The 24,834-nt window shown below is 51.6% G+C and overlaps 1 protein-coding gene across 1 annotated transcript in view; it reads left to right on the top strand.

Annotated features, from left to right (window-relative positions):
* Positions 1-16,948: 16,948 nt before the first annotated feature.
* Positions 16,949-24,834, top strand: part of ARHGAP8 (Rho GTPase activating protein 8) — a 471,174-nt gene continuing 463,288 nt past the window's right edge. Inside the window, exon 1 of the mRNA XM_030214314.1 lies at positions 16,949-17,162. The gene's annotated coding sequence lies outside the window, so the exon portion shown is untranslated. The remainder of the gene's footprint in view (positions 17,163-24,834) is intronic.

Raw genomic sequence — 24,834 nt, 5'->3', positions numbered from 1 at the left:
CAGCTCCTGGACATTCTGTGCTCTAGGCTCACTGTTTATCGGAGCGGTCATCCTCAGCCTCGTCCTCTTCCTGCTGCAACAACTCGGATACCTCTTCTCCCAACTATGATGCTCGCCCTGCTCTTCGTTCTCAATTCCTGCCCAGTCCCGGTGGAGATGACTACCCTTAGCTCAAATTGTTCCAAGTGTCTGCGGCTGGTGCGTCACCGAACAGCTGAAGGATATAACCTTACCACCACACTCATCCACCAGTCCCTTCCCCCGGAGAAGGGCTGCAACCCTATCACTTCCTGCGTTATCACCACACCGGATGGCCCTATGCAACTTCACCGGTGCCTCCAGAAAAACCTCACTATCTGCCACAGCCCGGTCAAGCCAAGATATTACAATGTCACCCTTAGTGTGGGGCTTCCCCAGTACGTCATGTCTATGGGAGTCCAGGGGGACGGCATCTTGTATTACGTAAACTCTACCCTCGTTCTTGCAGGTGGTGCCCAAACCGTGGCCACCCTCACCTTTGATGTCTGCGTTGCTATGGACAAACACCCCTGGTCCCACAAGTGTGGAAGTCAAGCTTGGCGCAAGGCCTATGCAAATGATCACAAGTATGTTTGCTCCCTTACTCTAGATCGAAGATATGGTTCTCCTTGGTCTTGGCTACCCTGTGCAGCAGACACCCGGACCTCAGGATGGGAAAGGGTATGCGCTTATATGGGAGGAGGATATCCCGGATGTACTGGTCTGGGTGAATTTCGCAGAGGTCCCGGCAACACTGTCCTCCTGGACTGGCCTATCAGAGAACATGGGGTCCCCTGGAGAGAAACCTGGGCCCTCGGTATCGATGGGGCCGGAATGGATCCGCTTACTTACATCACCATACGCCAGAGCCTCGATGCTAAGCCTCCCACACATTATCAAACCACTGTCGTGGGTTTCCAGGAGGTCTATGATGAGATCGCCCGCGCTGAGCACGTGGCCACCCAGTTCCCTGTTTCACCCGAAGCCCGGAACATGTTCCTGAACCTGGCCGAGAACATAGCCCTCTCCCTCGGAATTACTGTTTTGTCTGCGGTGGCACTGAGATGGGAGAGCAGTGGCCGTGGGAAGCAAAGGAGATCACCCAGCACATGTGGAATGCCCTGAATTTCACCAATATCACCTTTCCTCACCAACCCCGCCCATATGAGTGGGCGCTGAGAATGAATATTATTGGTACCCTGTGTGCCAGTCGAGCCCCCGGTAAACGATACTCCGTCCTGGTCGGCGACTCGGCCTGCATGGGAGTTATCCTATACAACGGTAGCTCAACCACCTGGTGGCATACGGACAACCAGTCTATGCCGACACCCTTATGGACTGAACCTACCTTGAACAACACATGGACACGTAGGGGTAACACCTCCATTAGATGGATAGCCCCAGACGGATACTATTATATATGCGGTCGCAGGGCCTACGAACAGCTCCCTGCCCGCTGGTTTGGTACCTGCCTCCTGGGCACAGTACGACCCAGCTTCTTCCTCCTACCCCTCCGGGTGGGTGAAACGTTAGGAATCCCTCTCTATGTCGAACAGGGGTATAGGAGTAGGAAGAAGCGGTTTGTCCGAGAACCCAAGGTCCAGATAGGCGATTGGAAGGACACCGAATGGCCGCCTGAACGCATTGTCCATTACTACAGGCCAGCCACCTGGGCTGAGGATGGAACATATGGATACCGCACCCCCATCTATATGCTGAACCTTATCATTCGCTTGCAAGCAGTGCTCGAAATGCTCACAAATGACTCTGCTATGGCCAAACAGAACACTAAACTAATTACTGCGGTTTACCAGAACCGCCTAGCCCTTGATTACCTGCTGGCACAGGAAGGGGGGTGTGCGGGAAGTTCAACCTCAGTAACTGCTGCCTGCAGATAGACGATCAAAGTTAGGTCATCAAAGAGATCACCAACCGCATGGTAAAGCTGGCCCGGTACAAACCTGGAACAGTGCCTGGGACTGGACGTCCTCCCTCACCGACTGGTTGCCCAGTTCAGGAGGACTAAAGGGCATCTTTGTCAAGGTGGGCCTCTTCTTCTTGTCCTGTTTACTAATTCCCTTATCTCTTTCCTTCATTTTCAGATGCCTTCGCTCCACCATGGAGACCATTGCTGACCGCCGTGCTGCTGCCCATATCATGGCCCTACAGATGTACTCCCCCATCTTGGTGACCGACTTGGATGAAGCAGACATTTCTTCCTCTGAGGAGACCTAAGGACCAACTCCCTTGTGACAGCAAAAGTCCGGCTACAAAGGGGGGGGGGGGCTCCCATAGGGACCCTCCGTCTCAACCCCGGCAAAGCAACCAACGGCTGCACAAGGGCCTAGGGCCCTCTTATTGCCTCCTCATGCTAACTCTCCTTGTCTCTCTCTTTTGCAGCACTCTTGAAGGTGATACTTTCCACCAAAGCGGATTTCAAGTATCAAAAGGGGGAATTGTAGGAGTGGCGGCCGGATCTGGCCTGTATCGGTGCCGGATCAGGACTGACGGGACTACTTCAAGACCTGTGCATATTTATACCACATTCCAAACCAGAACTTTTACAGAACTTTTATATTCTCTTGCACTGTGCCTTAACTGCAAACTGTCAGCTCCTGCTTGCAAAATACCAAAGATGTTGGAATAACTGTTTGAGACAGAATGCAGGTGCAGTAGATAACCGCTTGTAACATTTAGTGGCCAAGGCTTGCACACAAAATCAGCCTGCACGTAGACGCTACATGAATAAAAGATAGTCTGGGAGTGTCGCCACCCCCACCCTGCATCTCTGAGCCTTAAGCTCTATTGAGCCTTATCAACTCTGTGAAAGAAGCATTGTGTGATTATGTATGTGTGTGTGCTAATATGAGGCGATAAGTTTCGTTTTCCTTGCCAGTATCATTTCAGTGTTATGACGTGTGTATGTACTGTAAGAACTACAAGAACTACAAATGTTTACTGCGCATGCCAATTGTGATGTATAAGGGGCCTAATGCGCAGGCCCACAGGGGAGGTATAAATGTAAATGTTAGTTGATTTCTGACACACAGTATCCTGAGACTGAACTCAGTGCTGTGCATTGCTAGCAATAAAAGCTGTCTTGCCTTTGGAACCAGTTGCCTCTTGTCTCCTGATTTACTAGCCGAATCCTGTTACAGTTTCATTCTAACCAGGAGTGGGGATGGGTCCCTCCCAAACCTATTCAGAATCAAGCCTCTCAACATCTACAGTACACTTTGGTTTGAACAAACTTAGCAATGATAATGACAACCATTCCAATACCAAGCTGCACATGTTCAAACTGCAGAACATCTGAAAAAACGCTTTTGCTAGAGCTAGGATTGTACAGTTTTGGTGCTTTTGGGTGCTGTTGCCTCTGCTGTCAGTGTCCTTTTCCTCTTTTGGTGCCTTTGGGCATTTTTTCTTCCACTCCTGCTCCTTTATCCCTCACTCACAGGCAGATGATCAAAAGCAAACGCCATCGCTAGAGGCTCCAGCGTTTGTTACCACCCCATGATCAGAGCCCTTGAGCGCTTGAAACAACATGCTCGAGGGCTCTTAGCGCAAGTAGCATGCAAATGCATGCTAAACAGGGCTCTTAGCGCAAGTAGCTTGTAAATGCATGCTAAATCAGTGCTTAACGCATTCATCCCCAATGATCAGCATCCAGCGTGCCAAAGATTGGGTCGCTGGCCGTGACAAACCCTACGCCAGCTCCGAGCTGGCGTTAGGGTTTGCAGATCAGTGGGGAGGAATGGTGAGCCCTGTCCAGCATACATTTGCATGCTGGCAGGCCCCCATTCCCCCCTACAGCAAACCTGCCAGCGAGGGCAGTTGAGGACATCCAAAATTTGGACGTTTCTGCAATGGGCAGTTAAGGACATCCAAAATTGGATGTTTCTATGAGAAAGACGTCTTTCTCATAGAAACATCCAATTTTAGACGTCCTTAACTGCCCATTGCAGAAATGTCCAACTTTTGGACGTCCTCAACTGCCCCGTCGCTATACCTCCGACACCCCCTTGAAATTTGGCCTTCCTTGCAACAAGGCAGTTGAGGATGTTCATCTTCCGATTTAAAGATGGGCGTCCTTCTCTTTTCATTGGTCTTCAGCCTAAACCCTGCAAGTAGGGTCTGCTCTCTCTGCTCTCTACTCTGTGAAGTGATCCGCTCGGCACTTACGTTTGATTTGCCTGTTTCCTTGACATGTCTCTCTGCGATCAGCTCACTTTCTCGCGTGGGATTCCCGGGAAGTCGAAGCTGGAGGCGGGGACCAGATCTCATGCTCCAGCCTCAGGGGTGTCTTGGAGTGTGGACGGGGAGGGCAGGGGTAATATGAGGGATGGTGACAGTCTGGATCCAAGGCAAAGACTTATATAGTATCATACATTTTGAAGATGGCAACTGCTGAGGCATGACAGCATGGGGATTTCTCCTGTTATCCTGGGACCCAGACCTCTGGGGTAAGATGGGGCATGCAGTGGGAGAGAGGGAGTTGGCTGTAAGGTAGTTCATGCAGGTTGCGGGCATGTTGCAGAGTTGCCAATGCAGGGAAGGAGCATGTCAAAGCAGTCCAAGGGTGCCACATTCTTTTCAGCCGGCCTTGGCAGAGGGGTAGCAGGTTGATCCCCCCGTTTCTTGAAAAAGAGCTTATTTTTCTCCCTCCCTTTACACCCTTTAAGTAGGAAAGGAAGGCAGTGTTTGCTAGCTGATTCTCTTTCCTTCCCTCTTTTCTGTAAAGATGTTTTTCTTTGGCATTCCCTACCCATTTTTTAAAATTACTTTTCCTTCACTAAACATAATTTACTAAGCAATTAATGTCTTTTCTACATACCTTTGAAAGCTTTTCTATATCTCCTGTGCATTTATGAGCTTGACCCTACTCTCTTTGCTTTCCATCTCCCCCGGCGTTGGCAGGCAGCTAAGCCCTTGTGCAGCGGGATCGGACGTGCTGCTAATACCCCTTGTTGTTTTTTTTGCATAAAGGACGTCCTTGGCATGCACAGAGCAGCCAGCATAACACTTGGCTGCTCTGCGCATGCTCAGCTGGCTGACTGACTTGGAAGGAAATCGCATGCAAATGAGCTAGCAACGAGCAGCTCATTTGCATGCAATTTCCTTGATGCATGCCCGTTTCTTACCGATTCGCTAAGGAATCAGTAAGGGAAGGGCTTTAACGTTTTTGTTAGTGCATCTACCTCTCAGTCCCTTGGAGTGTTGATTTCACTGCTCCTGCTATCCTTCCCTTCTCTCAGTGCTGGGGTGGGGCTGCACTGCAGATTGATAGGCTGGGAATCCCGTCCCCTACTGCTAGTATCAGTATCATCAACAGAGAAAGGAATCCAGGCAGTCTTTTACTAAGCCGTGGTAGTGTTTTTAAGCACGCGCTAAACACTAGAGACACCCATAGGAATATATGGGCATCTCTAGCGTTTAGCACATGCAAATCATTAGCGCACACTAAAAATGCTACCACGGCTTAGTAAGAGACCCTCCCAGTCTCCAACTCTGACTCCTTTTGCTCTTCCCTACTGATACCACAGGTCAGCAACCCCTCTGTGTATTTGAGTGTTGTTGTCTCTGCTCCTATTAGCTCATAGGTTCCCAACACGCTGTACACATACCCCAAAGGGGTACATGAGACCTCCTCAGGAGGTATATGGTGTGCGATTCCCAGCCAAAAACAAAATCTCAAGCGTAATGGCATCCACCCCCCATACCTTTTCAAAGCTGTCTTACTGAGGTTGCTGGAAGGAGGGCAGCGACAATGTGCTGCTCGTGCTGACATAGGAGCCTTCTGTATGATGCAACTTCCTGTTTCTGCATAGGAAGGTCAGACAGAAGTCTCCGATGTCTTTTCCTTTTTGAATATCCTAGTATCTTGATTCAGACTTTGATATTGAGGACAAAATTGTAGGAGTGGAACGCTGGATACTACTGGACCAACAGAACAACCTCAAGCTCTGTGCATACTGATGGACTTTACTTGTGCATACTACCTCTGCTTCCGCCTTTTTGGGCATATTTCATGAATGTGCTGGACATTTAAGTTCTCTTGTACTGTGCCTTAACCACAACTTGTCAGTTTGCGCTGCCTTGCTGCCTATTAGTGTAAGACAGAATGCAGGTGCATTAGATATACAGCTTGTAACAGTAGTAGCAAGGCTTGCACACAAAGACCAGCTTGCACGTAGGCGTCACATGAATAGATGGCCTTGGAGGGTGTTGACACCCCCACCCTGCATCTCTGAGCCTAACGAACCTTATCTCCTGTGCTAGAAAGGAGCATTGTGTGTGTGTAGAAGAAGATGCTAAGTTTTGTTTCCCTTGCCAGTATCATTTCAGTATTATGACGTGTGTATGTACTGTGAACTACAAATGTGTACTGTAAGAACTACAAATGTTTACTGCGCATGTCCACTGTGATGTATAAGGGGCCTAATGCGCAGGCCCAGCAGGGAAGTATAAATGTAAGTGTCAGATGATTTGTGACACACAGTATCCTGAGAAAACTCAGTGCTGTTCATTGATAGCAATAAAGTTGCATTGCTTTGGAACCAATTTGCCTTTTGTCTCCTGATTCACTTAGCCTGTTTCATTGGCGAGCCAGCCAGGAGTGATTACAAAAGGGAAAATCGGATTATATTCTTTCCCCTCCCCCATTGCAGTCGGGTCGGGTCATCGATCCCCTCCCGAGAAGGTGGTGAGTGGCCACCGCTGATTTCAGCGTCCATCTCCCGGAGGAGGGCCGATCAATTCCGGCTGACTGGAAAGGGGGCTGCGTGGTTCCGGCAAGGCACCTTTCCGACTCCGGAGAGAAGCGCACCGACGGCGCAGCCTGCAACGACGACAGACAGGCGAGTATACTCAACGTAGTGACCGGCCCAGTAAGGACCGAAGAAGAGGCATGATCACCCTCTTTTAGCCAGTGACTAATACGGACCAGGTCCCGAAACTCACTAGGCTCTGGCGAAGGAACCGAACGGGAGGGTTTCTTGTGGCGTATGAAAGTGTGTGAGTGGGCTTGCATTTCCGGACCGGGCGACCGCGTTCCGGTCAGGCCGAGTGTTGACCCTTCTGTGTCCGGTGGAACGAGACCCCTTACTCCTCCACCATCCTTTTCCCCCTTTGTCTGTCTTCTATCCTTTGGCACTCAGGTTAGGATGGGCGGGGGTGGATCCACACCTCTAGACTTAAGGACGGAACACTTTAGCGAAGTGTTCGACCAAGATAAATGTAGTAGGGCCGGGATGATACAGCGATGTCAATTTATGTGGCCTGGGCTGGGGATTGCTGAATGGCCTCCGGAAGGGTCATTTGAGTATGAGAAGGTGGCGGCAGTTATGGATATCGTTATAGTTGAGGGAAACCCAGGCTGTCCCGAGGACATACCGTATATAGAAGCGTGGTTGAATGTAGTCCGGAACCCGCCGGACTGGGCCCAACATAAGGTAGAAAAAGCCGCCCTCATGGTGGTAAACCAGAGAAAGGGGCGGAAAACTAAACTTAAAGCCCTGAAAGCCCTGCAGACCCATGCCTTCACTCTCCAAACCCCGGCAACTGTTGCCGTTCCGAAGGCCGCAGGGACCGCCCCCATAAGGCCGACCGCCCCTAGCATCGAAGCCACAGAGACCATACCCCGTGCTACTACTGCTAAGACAGAGACCACGCCCCGTGCTACCAACACACTTCCCAGAATGAGACCCCTGAAGGAAACCCGAGGGAAAGTTCAGGATTTGCCCGAAAAGGTGCCTCCAAAGGCCCCGATACTTGCTACGACGGAGGCTTACGAAGATGATATTGCGCCCCCTCCCTACGCCCCCATATACCCCGACCTCGCGGGCATGGCGGAGGGCCAGAATAACGCCGAGGCCTCCGAGTCAGAGTCGGACGCTGAAGACACTTCCCGACCAGGCTCGCCCGAGTCAACAGGCCCCGCAACCTCAAGGAACAGCCAAAGGGTCGTGAAGAAAATCACTCGGTTTCCCCAATCGAGTCCGCGAAACACCCTCCCCTCCAGCCGCAGGGCGGGAATTACTGACCTATACCCGGTCCGACAATCTACCACCTATACCCCTAACCCGGCAGCAGAAGGGGGCCAGCCCATCGAGTCGACCGTCTACAGCCACGTTCCCTTCTCCAGTGCCGACTTGTATAACTGGAAATTACATGGGCCTTCGTACGACCAGAAACCTGAACAGCTGATAGAATTGGTGGAAGGCATCATATACAGTTATAATCCGACATGGGGTGACCTTAGGCAGTTGAGCGCCCACATTCTGACCACTGAAGAACGCCGCCTCTTACAACAGAATATGGAGCAAGCTGTCCGGGACGCGAACCCGGGCCATGCCAACTTACAGAACCTCTTAGAGGCGGAAGCACCCACTGCTGCCCCTGCGTGGGACTATCGAACCGCTGAGGGTCAAACCGTCATCCGCCGGTATCAGCAGGCGTACCTGGCGGCCCTTAAAAAGGGAAAACAGAAGATTACCAATATGGGAAAAATCCACAATGTAGTCCAACAGAAGGACGAAAGTCCAGGGGATTTCCTTGAACGACTTATGGAAGCATTTAGAAGACATAGTCCAATAAATCCCGAAGATCCCAAGAACCTCCCTACAGTGGTCATGAGTTTTGTCAGTCAGTCAGCACCGGATATACGAAGAAAGCTCCAGAGAACTGAAGGGTTTGAAGGGATGAGTATCAGCCAGCTGAAAGCTATAGCTGATCGCGTATTCGGATACCGCGACCAAGAAGAGAAGACTGAAGCCCGGAAGGAGTCGACCAGACGGATGCGTGAGAAGGCAGATGTGTTGGCCACGGTACTGGAAGAACGCCTGGGGTCTAGACCGCGGGGCAGAGGCAGGGGCCGGAGAGGAAGAGGAACACGGTCCCCCATAGGACACAACCAGTGCGCTAACTGCCGAGAAGAAGGGCACTGGTGGGCTGACTGCCCGGAGAAGCCACGAGACCAGAAGAGAGAGGAGGAGAACGACGACCGCCCAAGAGGCTCCAGACGGGGACGGGGCCGCGGCCGGGGACGTGACGAGCAACAGGAATGGCAAATGGCCCTTGACGCCACCCGGGACCATACTGCATGAAGGGACCGGGAGGGCAGAGTCCCCACTGACCCTCTGGTGGAGATCTGGGTGGGGACGCAATTAATGAAGGCCCTACTAGACACTGGGGCCCAGCGATCTGTTATCACCACTGCCATAGCCCCGGCCACGAAAGAAACCATACCGATTGTGAGTGCCTCCGGGAAGTCACTCACTGCTCCCCTCCTCAAGGAACGCCAAGTCCAGATCGGAGGGACGATGGTGTCTCACCAGTTCATACATATCCCCGGATGCCCAGTCCCCCTGATTGGCCGAGACCTACTGTGCAAACTCCAGGCCACCTTGAAGTTTAAGACCACGGGTGAAGTAGAAGCTCATTTTGAAGACCGACCAGTGACGCTTATCTGCCCTGTGCGGGAAGAATGGAGACTACACGCCCCCCTAATTGCAGGCCCTGACGACTGCCGTTACGGCCAGGACACCCCTTTCGCACAGCAGAGGAGAGCCCTAATGGCTGGGGTGCCCAACGTATGGGCAGAGGTGAACCCCGGCGGACTGGCCGTTAACACCATCCCCATCTGGATTGAACTTAAACCAAATGCTCAAGTCGTCAACCAAGGGCAATACCACATCCCTTATGCAGCCCGGCATAGTATGCAAACTCATCTACAGAAACTCCTTCAACAAGGGGTCCTCAAACCGATCAAATCTGCGTGGAACACCCCACTGCTGCCCGTTAAGAAGCCAGGAACATCAGAGTACAGACCTGTTCAGGACCTGAGGAAAGTCAACAACCAGGTAGCCGACATAGTTGCCCTTGTACCGAACCCCTACTCCATCCTAGCCCAAGTGCCAGCCCAGACCAAGTGGTATAGCGTCATTGATCTGAAAGACGCCTTCTTCTCCATCCCTCTTGCTGTCGACAGCCAGAAGTTGTTTGCCTTCACGTGGGAGGACTTACAGACTGGGAGTAAGCAGCAATTTACATGGACCCGGCTTCCCCAGGGATTCAAGAACTCGCCTACCCTTTTTGGTGATCAACTTGCCCAGGACTTGAAGATGTATCAGGACGAGTATGGGCCGGTCGTTCAATACGTGGATGACCTGTTGGTGGCCCGTGAAACGTACACGGACTGTGCAGAAGCTACCCTTTACCTCCTGAAAACCCTGGAAGCCCAGGGGTACCGAGCCAGCCGGAAGAAGGCCCAGATATGTGAGATCGAAGTCGAGTACCTGGGTTTTCACCTCCGAGAAGGAACCCGAAGGCTCGGTACCCCCCGAACCCAAGCCATTCGCAATCAACCCACTCCTGCAAATAAGAAGGAATTGTGGGCATTACTAGGAGCAGCTGGGTACTGTCGGATCTGGATCATTAACTTCGCTGTCCTGACCCAAGACTTGTATGCCAAATTGAAAGGACCTGAACTCGAGGGCCAAAATCTCCAATGGGAGAAGCACGAACTGAAAGCCCTTAAGGACCTCAAGGAGGCCCTTGTGGCCCCACCAGCGCTCGGACTGCCAGATGTCACCAAGCCGTTCCACTTGTTCATCGACGAAAAGAAGGGATTGGCACTTGGAGTCCTTACTCAACTGGTCGGCACCTGGCAACGCCCTGTCGCATATCTCTCTAAGGGCATGGACAACGTGGCACGAGGATGGCCGGGGTGTCTCCGAAGCATTGCGGCGGCCTGTCTACTGATACACGAGGCCAATAAACTCATGTTTGGCCAAACACTCTTTGTGACTACACCCCACACCATCCGCGGCCTGCTCGAGAGCCACGGACCCAGATGGATGACCAACTCCCGATTGGTTAAATACCAAGCCCTCCTGTGCGAAAATCCGGAGGTGCGGATCCTGGACACAACCAACCTTAATCCCGCTACCCTCCTTCCAGCCCCTGAATCACCATTCCATGACTGTGAGGAGGTAATGGCCACTGTGCATTCTAGCAGACCTGACCTCAAGGACCAACCCTGGCAAGGGGGCATCACCCTGTTCACCGATGGAAGCAGCCAGGTGATAGAAGGAATTCGAAGAGCTGGCTATGCTGTCGTGTCTGAGGACCATGTGATCGAGGCTATGGCTCTGCCATCTGGAACGTCAGCCCAGAAAGCGGAGTTGATCGCCCTCACCAGAGCCCTCCTGTGGGCTGAAGGAAAAGTTGTTAACATCTACACCGACTCCAAATACGCTTTCCTCACCCTCCAGGTGCATGGGGCCTTGTATAAGGAGAGGGGATTTCTGACAGCTGAGGGGAAGGGACTTGCAAATGCCACTGAGATCTGCCAATTACTCGAGTCAGTATGGAAACCGAAGAAAGTAGCTGTGATGCATTGTAGGGCCCACACAGGATGGACGGACCCTATCGCCCGGGGAAATCAGCGGGCAGATGACGCTGCAAAAAGGGCGAGTCGACTCCCTTACCTTTCTCATTCCTCTGACCCTGTACTAGTCGTTCACCTCCCCACAGAGACCCCCACCTATGCCCCACAAGAGACTGAGTGGGCCCGGCAAGAGGGCCTGGAGTCACGCAATGGCTGGTGGGTACTACAGGATGGGCGCATATGGATACCCGAAGCCTTGGCCTGGACGGTGGCCAGGGAGGCCCACAACCGCACCCATCTGGGCAAGGACGCTCTGGGGCGCCTGCTCGAGAAGACCTACTACATCAATTAATTGTCACTCTGGACCAAAAATGCCTCCAGCCAATGCGCAACTTGTGCCCGGAATAACCCGAGGACGGGGCCCGGTCCTACGCCAGGACATGTTCTCCGAGGCACTAGTCCGTTCCACGTCTGCCAGATTGACTTTACGCATATGCCCCCAGCCAGGGGCTACAAAGCCATCCTCGTCGCCGTGTGTACCTACACCGGATGGATTGAGGCCCAGCCCACCAGAACGGAAATGGCGAAGGAAGTCACTTCCTTATTGATCCATCACCTCCTGCCGAGATACGGCCTTCCCAGACAGATAAACTCTGACAACGGTCCTGCATTCGCCAGCGAAGTAACACAACAACTCAGTACAAGGCTGGGCCTCGACTGGAAGTTACATTGTGCGTGGAGACCCCAGAGCAGTGGAATAGTGGAGAGAGCTAACCGATCCCTGAAGAACCAGCTGGCTAAGCTATGCCAAGAAGCCAAAGCTAAATGGCCCGACCTGCTTCCACTGGCCTTACTGCATCTCAGGTGCACTCCCAAGGCTACAGGCCTTACGCCCTATGAGATGATGTACGCCCGGCCGCCACCCCTACCCTCCTTTCCCGACTCCTTACAGATACAGGGCGAGAGCTCCCTAGTAAAACAGATGAAGGCCCTACGCGAGGTAGTGCAGGACATCCAACAGTACACTGAGAGTGTAGGTCCTCTAGTCCTTATTAGTCCCACACATCAGTTTAGGGTGGGGGATGAAGTCTGGGTAAAGGAGTGGGATGAATCTGACTGTCTAAAGCCCAAGTGGAAAGGGCCCTCCCTTGTTCTCCTAACTACCCCAACCGCTGTTAAAATTGCAGGAAGTCCCGTGTGGATACATTGGACCAGGCTGAAACCCGCTGCACCTACCGGCGGCACACCTAAAGTTTTGACTGCCCGTCAACATCCTGACGCTCCATTACGGCTGACCCTAACGAGGAAGTGAACCAGGTCCATGCCTACCCAGCAACAGAAGCTCAGCTATTGGACCCACTGCGTCTTTGGCTCCCTGTTTATTGGAGCCATCATTCTAAGTCTCATAATCTTCCTACTGCAGAGATTGGGATACCTCCCCCCATACATATGATGCTGAATCTACTCTTCATAATCCTCCTCTGCCCATCCTCGAACCAGCCTATCATCCTGAGTCAGAACTGTACTGAGTTTTTGCGCTCAGTACGTCATCGCATAGAGGGGGGATATCACCTGGTCACCATCCTCATCCATCAGTCACAGCCTCCGGAAGGCGATTGCCGGCCCCTTCCGGTTTGTGCCATTACGACCCCGACTGGACTCCAACAGTTTCACAGGTGCCTCCAGAGCAATCTCACTATCTGCCACAGCCCAGTCAAGCCAAGATACTACAATGTCACCCTCAGTGTGGGGCTCCCCCAGTACGTCGGGTCTATGGGAGTCCAGGGAGATGGCATCCTGTATTACGTAAATTCCACCCGCATTATTGCAGGTGGTACTCAAACTGTGGCCACCCTTACCTTTGACGTTTGTGTTGCTATAGACAGACACCCCTGGTCCCACAAGTGCGGAAGTCTAGCTTGGCGCAAGGCCTACGCAAATGATCACAAGTATGTTTGCCCCCTTACTTTAGACAGAAGATATGGATCTCCTTGGTCTTGGCTACCTTGTGCAGCAGACACCCGGACCTCGGGATGGGAACGAGTGTGTGCCTACACAGGAGGCGGATACCCCGGATGTCCCAGTCTAGGTGAATTTCGCAGGGGCTCCGACAACACCGTGTTCCTTGAATGGCTGCTGAGGGGACCTGGGACCCCCTGGAGACAAACTTGGGGTTTTGGCATCGACGGGGCCGGAACGGACCCTATAACCTTCATCACCATCAGCCAGAGCCTTGAGGAGAAGGCACCCACACACTATCAGACCACGGTTGTCGGGTACCAGGACATATTCGACGAAATTGCTCGCGCTGAGGAGGCAGCGACTAAGTTCCCCATTTCTCCCGAAGCTCGGAACATGTTCCTCAACCTGGCCGAAAACATTGCCCTCTCCCTAGGAATTGCCAATTGTTTCGTCTGTGGAGGCACCGACATGGGTGAGCAATGGCCCTGGGAAGCGAAGGAGATTCACCAGCACATGTGGGATGCCCTCAACGCTACCAACATTACCTTTCCCCGGCGTCCGAGGCCTTATGAATGGGCCCTGAGGACCAACATCATAGGTACCCTCTGCGCTAGCCGGGCTCCCTCGAAGCGCTATTCCGTCCCAGTGGGAGATTCCGCTTGCACGGGGGTCCTCCAGTTTAATGGAAGCCGAACCACTTGGTGGCAAACGGACAACCTGCCCGCCCCGGTGCCCATTTGGACCGAACCCACACTGAATACAACCTGGACATACGGGGGAAACGCCTCCCTTAAATGGATAGCCCCGGAGGGCTACTACTACATTTGTGGTCGCAGGGCCTATGAGCAGCTCCCAGCCCGCTGGTATGGTACCTGTCTCTTGGGCACCGTCCGTCCTAGTTTCTTCCTCCTGCCCCTGCGCGTAGGCGAGACGTTAGGTATACCTCTCTATATGGAGAAGGGGCCTGGAAACATGGGCAGACGTAAACGGTCCCCTCGAGACACCAAGCCCAAGGTCCAGGTAGGAGACTGGAAGGACAACGAGTGGCCACCAGAACGTATCATTCATTACTATGGACCGGCCACATGGGCTGAAGATGGCACAAATGGGTATCGTACTCTTATCTACATGCTGAATCGCATTATCCGTCTGCAGGCAGTGCTCGAAATACTCACTAACGACTCGGCCTTTGCCCTTAACATCCTGGCACGCCAAAACACCAAATTGATTACCGCAGTTTACCAGAATCGCCTGGCTCTTGACTACCTCTTGGCCCAGGAGGGTGGGGTGTGCAGCAAATTTAATCTCAGCAACTGCTGCCTACAAATTGATGACCAGAGTCACGTCATCAGAGAGATTACTGACCAGATGGTGAAATTGGCTCACGTCCCCGTCCAAACCTGGAACAGCGCCTGGGATTGGACATCCTCTTTAACCAACTGGCTACCGACCTCTGGGAGCCTCAAGAGCCTCCTCGTTATGGGTGGCCTGTTTTTGTTGTCCTGCCTATTAATACCTTTGTCTCTCCCCTTTGTTTTCAGGTGTCTCCGCTCCACCATGGAAAGCATCGCTGACCGCCAAGCAGCCGCCCAACTCATGGCTCTCCAGATGTATTTCCCCATCCCCCAATCCGATGTGGATGAAGCAGAATTTTGTGGATGAAGCAAAATTTTGTTCTCCCGAGGCAATTAACGGGCCACTGCCCTTGTGACAGCACAAGCCCGGCTACAAAGGGGGGGGGGGATTCCACTAGGGACCCTCCGTCTCAACCCCGGCGAAGCAACCAGCGGCTGCGCAAGGGCCTAGGGCTCCCTTTTTGCCTCCCTGCTAATGCTTCTTGTCTCTCTCTTCCCTTTCAGGCTTCTGGAGATGATACTCTCCACCAGAATGGATGTTCAAGTATCAAAAGGGGGGAATTGTAGGAGTGGAACGCTGGATACTACTGGACCAACAGAACAACCTCAAGCTCTGTGCATACTGATGGACTTTACTTGTGCATACTACCTCTGCTTCCACCTTTTTGGGCATATTTCATGAATGTGCTGGACATTTAAGTTCTCTTGTACTGTGCCTTAACCACAACTTGTCAGTTTGCGCTGCCTTGCTGCCTATTAGTGTAAGACAGAATGCAGGTGCATTAGATATACAGCTTGTAACAGTAGTAGCAAGGCTTGCACACAAAGACCAGCTTGCACGTAGGCGTCACATGAATAGATGGCCTTGGAGGGTGTTGACACCCCCACCCTGCATCTCTGAGCCTAACGAACCTTATCTCCTGTGCTAGAAAGGAGCATTGTGTGTGTGTAGAAGAAGATGCTAAGTTTCGTTTCCCTTGCCAGTATCATTTCAGTATTATGACGTGTGTATGTACTGTGAACTACAAATGTGTACTGTAAGAACTACAAATGTTTACTGCGCATGTCCACTGTGATGTATAAGGGGCCTAATGCGCAGGCCCAGCAGGGAAGTATAAATGTAAGTGTCAGATGATTTGTGACACACAGTATCCTGAGAAAACTCAGTGCTGTTCATTGCTAGCAATAAAGTTGCATTGCTTTGGAACCAATTTGCCTTTTGTCTCCTGATTCACTTAGCCTGTTTCAAAATTAATAATATTTTCATAATATATTTACTGATGTAAAATATGTTATTTAATATACTTCTTTACTGTTTATCTGGATTTCCAAGGCATTTATGTTTTATTTATGTAAATGTAAAATCAATAAATATGTATTAAAGAATAGAAATCTAAAAAAAAAAAAAAAAGAAGTCTCCGATGTCAGCACCGGTAGCGCATTGTGAATTGCTGCCAACAACCTCTCTAAGACAGCTTTACAAAAGTATGGGTGGGGGGGGGGGGGGGGGGGGAAGGGGGTACTCGGTTGATACTTGTTAGACTTAAGGGGTACTTGGTTTGAAAAAGTTGGGAAACCCTGTATTAGCTCATCCAGTCTGCCTATTAAGGTGGTCAGAGTTGTAACTGCCTTTCTCTTGGTTCTTTGGGGATTTGTTGATGTTTTGTTTGACTCAGGAAAAAAACACCTTCCAGATCTGAAGGAAGTGGGGGAAAAGGTTAGGGAGTGCAAAAATGCAAATGGAAGAAAAGATAGTTAACCAGTAAAAAGTAAGGCGACAAGCATTTTGTCAGTTATATCAGTGAAAGGAAGAAGTTCAGGTTATCACACTGAGAACAGACCAGGCCAGGAGTAATGTGTGGAGAGAGATGAGAAACATTCAAATGCTAAACACTTTTTCTGTTTGGTTTTCATTGAAGAAGGACTGCTGATGCAGGGCACCAAAATGTACACTGGGCATTTCCCCAGGTAAAAACAATGTTTTATCCATAGGACTGGCTCTGAATTTTACTTTCTTAAACGGTTAGGAAATTCAGAAAAGGAAATCTAACCCCAGGGCTGCTAATTTCAGTATAAAGTTACTTCCCTGTGTCTTTTAAACGTGAAGGCGTTTCTAAAACCTTCTGCCTGGAGGTGCTGGAGAGCCGCCCTGCCTCCTTTGTGTGCTGATCTATCTTACCTCTTTCTCTCTCTCTCTCCTGACTCCTGCCAGCCACATTGAATTCTCAGAACTGCTAACAGCTAAGCAGTGCACCAGCAGAAACCACTTACCTGCCTTGAAATCTCACAAGACTTGCTCTGCTGAAACCTTGCATGTTCTCTTCTTCTCTCAAAACAATGCCAGGAGTCCCCCTCCATCTGAGGTTCATACTCAGCAGAAAAGCAAGAGACTGAGTGAAACAGAGTTGCTGTGAGGACCGGGTCACCCACAGCCAAAGGTGAGCAGCGCAGCTTCCTTCTCCTGGATGTCCCCAGAACGGGGTTGCACTACTGTACATGTTTCTTTCTGCTACCAAGGAACGTTAATGGGGCACATACATTATATAGAACTAATACATGAACTCATTGGAAAGGCATTACTAAAATGGTGATTCTTTCACTAGAGAGAGAGTACAGCACAGGAGTAAAGGGAAGAGTTGTGCATGTTCTGCTCATATTTTTGGTCTCAAGTTAATAAGTTACTTGGTGTTTTTAGTTTAGTGACGCATACTGAAAACATTCTGCCTTGCTACTGATTTCCTAGTGAATGAATTGTTAAGAACAGACGATGACCTTTCATTATAGCAATTAAGGAGTAGCTCCAGTGGATATTTATTAGCAGTAATTCCTTGTCTGACCCTTAACCTCTATAGGAGACTAGCAGACAATAAATGCCCTGTTCATGGGGAAACAATGGTTGTTGTTTGAAGTAGGTTAGAATTTCTTTTTCATTATAAATTGAGGGGCCCTTTTACCATGCTGTGGGAAAAAGGGCCCTGCACTAGTGGCGGGGGCTGTTTTTCCCACAGCCGGTAAAAAGACCCCAGGTACATATGGCCATGCGGTATGAGAACTCATCGCATGGCCATGCAATGGGGAGTCCTTGCCACCACCCACTGAGGTGGCAGTAAGGGCTCCCGCGCTAACCCGGCAATAACTGGGCAGCGTGTGGTGATGCCCGATTACTGCTGGGTTACCGCCGCGTAAGCCATTTCTGGGGGTTTTCTTTCCCCCCAGAAATGACACGCGGTCGGGGCGGGACTACCACCAGCAGCTGCGTTGGGCCGATGGTAGGCCCAGAAAAGCGAGGCTTAAGCCAGTGTTGGGCTTCCCGCCACTCTGTAAAAGGGCCCTTTATTTTGTTAACAAACAAGTTGATAGTCTAGGTAACAGGATGTCTGTCAGAATGCTTAGGACAGGGGTGTCCAACCTTGGCTCTCACCAGGTCGGGTTTTCAGGATTTCCCCAGTGAATATGTAAGAGAGCTATTTGCATACAATGGAGGCAGTGCATGCAAATAGATCTCATGCATATTCATTGGGGGAAATCCTGACAACTCCACTGGATTGCGGCCCTTGAGGACCTGAGGTTGGACAACCCTGGCCTAGGATCTAAGGACCTTAGTATTTAGGTTTTATGGACTTGAAATGAGGCCAAATGGAGGGGTACAGTTTATAACAAAGGTATCCTTGTGTTCAAGGAGAAGTGGAAAGTGAAAGGCATTTATTATTATTCGCTTTGAGAATATGCCTAGGTGTTTATGATTCTTATTTCAACATGTCAGAACACTGTTCTTTAGTGGCAATCATCTGTAACTAAAAATGCTTAGAAATATATTTATATCATGATTTACATTTTACACATTTTAAAGAACTGCAGGATGCAGAACCAGGATTTAGCAGATTTCTCAAAATCAGAATCTCCTCTGTAGTACTCTTACATTTTTATCCTTATAATTCTTTCATTAGTATTGGTCATACCCAGGGTAAACAAAATAAAACATAAGGAAGATGAAGGCTGATGAAGTCAGAAGTGTTAGTGCAATTTCCAAAAGTCATTTCAGCAGGATATCTGTTACAGCAAACTGGAGGCCAGATTCACAAAGCCTACCAGGCCAGCAACATGTATTTTTGAACGGTTCCAGACGGATTTGCGATTACTGTATTCAATAAGAAATGCACAAAGGGGATCTGCGGGCTCTTTTCCATTCATGGTAGCAGACTGCGTTAATGATTTGCAAATGTATTACAAGTAGCTGATTACTATGTAAATGTACATTCTGAGAGATGCACAGCCGTTTGTGAGCAATGCACAGAAAGGAACACCTACCTTGTATGAGGGAATTTTTACAGGAGGTCAGAAGCTGTTGTTGCATGACTGTTGCTTCTCGGTGGAGCAATCTGCAAGCATGGAAGGGAGCAATAAGGGGGTGATGAGGGAGAGATAACAATGGCTGAGCTGTCAGGAGCACATTACAGCTCTTTCTGCTGCCCAGGAAATGTATGAGCTGGCTGGACTGTTTTAACACCCACCTCCTAAAGCTTCCCAGCAGCTCCTCCGCAGCAGCAGATGCTGCTTCCTCTATCACGCATAGCCAGAGGTGTGCTGGTAAATTTTCAACAACAGGCTCTCTCCCCGGTCCACCTCGGCGCCCCCCCATCCACCTCTGTGCCCCCCCCCCAAAAAATTGCAGAGCTGGCTATACCCGGGGGGGGGGGGGGTGGCAGCGGCCAACACATTACTCTCTCCAGGAAAAAAAAATTAAGTGATCCCAGGTTCCAATCTAATTCATGTTTAATATGGGATAAAATGCCATAAATAAGTAAATAAACATAAACTTTTAACGTTCAGCACCTGATTCTCAAAGTGGACATATTCCAAACACTATAATGAAAATAAAATTATTTTTTTTCTACCTTTGTTGTCTGGTGACTTTGTTTCTCTGATCATTCTGGTCCAGTATCTGATTCTGCTGCTCTCTATCTGTTCCCTTGACTCCGTTTCCAGGGCTTCCTTTCCATTTATTTCTTTTCTTTCCTCCTTTCTTCTTCATTTCTGGTCCTCCGCATACTTGACTGTACAGTGGATCCAGCTTCTGCCTATTTTCTCCATCCATGTGCAGTTTCTCTCCGCACTTCCTTTTCCCTCATCTAATCTCCTTCCTCTATCTTCCCTCCATGTCCAGCATTTCTTCTCTCTCCCTTCCCTCCCCTCCATCCATGTCCAGAATTTCTCTTGCTCTCCCCGCCATCCATGTCCTGAAACTCTCCTATCTCCCCTGCCCCTCTCTATCCATCCATACCCAGCAATTGTCTTCTCTCCCCTGCCCCCTCTGCCCAGCAATTCTCTCATCTGCCCATCCATGCCCAGCAATTCTCTCCCCTGCTTCCCTCTGCCTATCCATGGCCAGCAAATCTCTCCCCTGCCTCCCTCTGCCCATCCATGGCCAGCAATTCTCTCCCCTGCCTCCCTCTGCCCATCCATGCCCAGCAGTTCTCTCCCCTGCCCCCCTCTGCCCATCCATGCCCAGCAATTCTCTCCCCTGCCCATCCATGCCCAGCAATTCTCTCCCCTGCCTCCCTCTGCCCATCCATGCCCAGCTGTTCTCCTCCCTTGCCTCCCTCTGCCCATCCATGCCCAGCAATTCTCTCCCCTGCCCATCCATGGTCAGCAATTCTCTCCCCTGCCCCCCTCTACCCACCCATGCCCAGCAGGTCTCTTCCCTGCCCCCCTCTACCCACCCATGCTCAGCAAGTCTCTCCCCTGCCCCCCTCTACCCACCCATGCCCAGCAGGTCTCTCCCCTGCCCCCCTCTACCCATCCAGCGATTCTCCCTCCCCTGCCGCTCTGAAGCATGTCCAAAGATGTCCTTCGCTCCCACCCTCCCCTCCCGCTCCCCTCCGTCTTTTTTTAATTACCTCCGTCGAAGCGCCGCCATTTAAAGCCCTGCTGCGTGCTGGCTGGCCGTCTCCAGGCTTCCCCTGCTTGCTTCGGATGATGTTCGTGCCTTAGTCCCGCCTTCGCGAAAAAAGGAAATGACGTCAGAATGAAAGCGGGACTAAGGCACGAACATCATCCGAAGCAAGCAGGGGAAGCCTGGAGACGGCCGGCCAGCATGCAGCAGGGCTTTAAATGGCGGCGCTTCGACGGAGGTAATTAAAAAAAGACGGAGGGGAGGGAGAGGGGAGGGTGGGGGCGAAGGACATAGTTGGACATGCTTCGGAGCAGCAGGGGAGGTAAGCATGGCCAGCGATGGCGCCCTCCTGCCATGCTTACCTCCCGCAATGGAGCCGGCTCGCCCCCAACAACAACCGGCTCACAAGAGCTGTCAAAATTTAACAAGCGGCTCTTGCGAGCCGGTGCGAGCCAGCTCCGGCACACCACTGCGCATAGCCCAATCCTTGCCCAGATGCCGATTGTATGACCGTGGTGGTCCTCCTTTTCTATTTTGGGGAGATAACCAGAAGCCTTGTTCAGGGCACAGGGTTTTGGTGCAGCCCCACACCTTAAGCCAGACTCAGTTCAAACAAAAAGAAATTTTAATGCAAACCCAGTTCCCCAAAACATAATCCACCACCAATCCTCTCTTCAGTTCAAAGGTCCATTAAAGTTCAGTTCACTAACTTAAGTCAGTTCAACAACTTAAGCAAAGTTCAGTTCAACAGCAGAAAAAAAAACCCCAACATGAGCACATCACCTTTCTTCTTGTAGCACTCCAGCTGCCCTGCAGCAAGCAGGGCTGGCAGTTCACCTCCCATTCCACAGTAACCAAAAACCTGTGGCCTCCCCCAACTGCCCTTATGTGCTGGCAAGGTTGGCTTTTGTATTTTCCAGTCCATGTTGGCTTCTTCTTCTAAGCAGGAAGTCCTGGAAGCAGGTCCTTTTCCTGCTCCCCATACTCCATAGGTTCACTTAGCTCCCCACAGACTATCTCCTCTCCCACACTCCTGAGAGCTTTCAGGAGATCCGCCCTCTCCTCCTCACAGCTGGGAGGCATTATATATTGATTCTGCAACCACGAAAATTGAGCTTCTTGATTGCAGCTCCCTCTGCTGGTAGCTGGAGTAACTGGCCCCCATTTCCTGGAGTTGCTTCCATTCCTGCTAAGGGTGGAGGTCCCTTCCATGTTTTTGTGTCCACCCAGTGGCGTAGGAAGGGGGGGGGTTGGGGGGGCAGTCCGCCCCGGGTGTACGCCGCTGGGGGGTGTCGGCTCCGCGCTGGTGCACTGCCCTCTCTGCCCCGGAATAGGTTACTTCCTGTTCTGGGACAGAGAGAGCAGTGAATCAGCGCGGAGCCGACACACCCCAGCAACGTGCAGTCGGGGCGGATCGGCCCTCCCACCTGTCCCTTGCCGCAGGTATGCACTCCGGGGGGGGGGGGGGTGCGCTCCAGTGGGAGGAGGGTGCGCCGTGCTGCACCCGGGGGGGGGGTGTGCGCAGCAGCAACCCGCCCCGGGTGTCAGCTCCCCTCGCTACGGCTCTGTGTCCACCCCTCTCTTTCAGTCTCCCAAAGGATTCTAGGTATGGTAGTTCTAGGGTCGTTTTTACCTGCCTTATCACAGTGTCCATCCCTCTCTTTCAGTCTCCCGAGGGATTCTGGATATGGTAGTTCTAGGGTTGCCAGCTTCTGTCTAGGGTCATGTTTACCTGCCTTATCACAGCACGGCTAGCGGGGACTTTTGTGCATCGGCCCCTAAGACACTCCGTGTACTCTGGACGATGCCTCAGACCTGCTTCACCTACTCTTCTCCTGGTTTCAATTCAAACTACTTTTCATGGGCAATCCAGCAAAAGATCACACAGGCTCCTGCCATGTCACATCATGTTTATGTTTATTATGAGAGCTTGATAGACCACCTTATCTGGCAAGCAGGTCAAGGCGGTTTCCAAATACAAATATCAGAGAACAAAGAATAACAAAATGTAGAGATAGGCAGAGGCAATCAGTCATATGGACAAAAAAGAGACTAAAGGAGGGTAACATGCAGGGAGTTTCACCAGGAAAGCAGCTTCCATAACATCATGCTGATCAATCCATAGACTGGTGGGTTGTGTCCATCTACCAGCAGGTGGAGATAGAGAGCAATCCTTTTGCCTCCCTATATGTGGTCATGTGCTGCCGGAAACTCCTCACTATGTTCTCTATCTCAGCAGGTGGTGGTCACACGCAGCAGCAGCTCTGGCTAGGTCTCCAAGCCTAATTTTTAGGTTTTGTTGAGTACCTGGGGTTGAGGGCTCTTCTTGAGCAAGTGCAAACCTGGTGGTGCCAGGTCCCTCCTTTTCTCCCCCCTCCCGCTGGCTCTGTTAAAAAAAAAAAAAAATTTTGGACGTCTTTAAGGGCGTTTATTTCAACGTTTATTGCAGCTGCTCACTGGGACACCAGTTCGTTACAGCTCGGAGCGAGAAGCAGGTAATTTTACCTTTTTATAGCGGGCAGGGGGTTCCCCGTTCAGTCTCCACGTGGCTTATGGTGTTGGAGGGTGAGGGCGCGAGGATTCGCTCCCCGGACCGCGTGGGTGCGTCTAGCGGGGATGCGGGGATTTCAAAACCTGAATCGCCTTTGTTAAGCATCAGTTTGGAGTCCGGTCAGTGTCCCGGTTCTTCCTCCGGTGCGGCGGTTTTTCCCGCCATAAGCGCCCATCCCCCGCTGCTCGCCCACTCCATGTTGGCCGGACACTCTGCTCGGACGGCTTCTTCTTGGGCCGCCGTTGAGCTGGGAGACGTTAATACTATGGTCGCCCTTGATTCGGGCGACGGTAAGAAAGCGGCCAAAGTTAAGCGCCGTTCTTCCCGCGCGGCTCCTTCTCGGAGTTTCGCGCCGGATGCCATTTTTGATGCGCAGCACATTTCTCCCCCGCTCTTGCGAGCGCTGGTTGAGGGTGCGGCTAGGGCCGTGGCCCAAGCTGCAGAAGTGCACTGTTCGGGGGGATTCTCCTCTGAGTTCATTTTGCTGCTGCTGCATCAGGCTTTTCTTATGCAAAACGCTGCCCCTGCCCCCCTGTCTGATAAAGGGGTTGAGGCCTCCGGGGGTGGATTTCCAGGCCCTAGAGGTCTCTGTCTTCTCTGATGTAGATGAGGGCAGCGTATCTGAGTTCTCCCAACGGTCCTTTGGGGATTCCTTGGAGGAGACGGATTCCCACTCGGATGGAGCGGATGACCCCTCTGCAGCGCGGATCTTTCACACAGAGGATTTGCCCAACCTGTTAGTGCAGGCCATGAGCATTTTGAAGATTTCCTCTCCAGAGGACGTCTCTCCCTCAGCCTCTGTTGGCTCCGCCATTATGCTGGGGACGAAGCGCCCGCCTAGAACCTTCCACGTGCATGAAGCCATGCGCACCTTGATTTCGGCTCAATGGGATGTCCCAGAAGCGAGCCTCAAATTGGCTAGGGCTATGTCCCGCTTCTATCCTCTGCCTGAAGGTGAACGGGAGGCCTTTCTTTGGCCTACCGTGGATTCTTTACTCACCGCGGTGACTAAGAAAACGGCGTTGCCGGTGGAAGGTGGCACGGCCCTAAAGGACGCCCAAGACAGAAGATTGGAGGCGGCCTTAAGGTCGTCCTTCGAGGCAGCTGCTTTAAGTTTGCAGGCCTCAGTTTGCGGCTTCTATGTGGCCAGGGCGTGCCTGACGATTGTGCAGCGAGCTTCCCCCTCGGATCCTTCCTTGAGGGCTGATTGGCCGGCCCTGGAATCGGGCTTGGCTTATTTGGCAGACTTGCTGTATGATGTCTTGAGAGCCTCAGCTAAAGGTATAGCTCAGACTGTCTCTGCGTGGCGTTGGCTTTGGCTGAAGCATTGGTCTGCTGAGCACGCCTCTAAGTCTCGCCTGGCTAAGTTGCCTTTTAAAGGCAAGCTGCTTTTTGGGGTCAAGCTGGACAAAATTGTGACCGATCTCGGCACGTCTAAGGGCAAGAGGTTACCAGAGGTCAGGGCTCGGGCCAGTGCTCGGCCCGGTAACTCCAAAGGACGGTTTCAGGAAGCCCGTCGGTATCGCCCAGGCAAGTCGGGCTCCTCTGCCCCCTCTTCCTTCAAGAGGAACTTCTCCCCCAAGCAGCATTCCTTTCGCAGAGACCGCTGTCCCGGAGGTGCTTCCTCTGGTCCTCCCCCAGGGTCTCGTACCCAATGACGGGGCCC

This window comes from Microcaecilia unicolor, chromosome 9 (genome assembly GCF_901765095.1).
Source record: "Microcaecilia unicolor chromosome 9, aMicUni1.1, whole genome shotgun sequence".
Lineage (NCBI taxonomy): Eukaryota > Metazoa > Chordata > Amphibia > Gymnophiona > Siphonopidae > Microcaecilia > Microcaecilia unicolor.
This window is presented reverse-complemented; position numbering and strand designations above follow the sequence as displayed.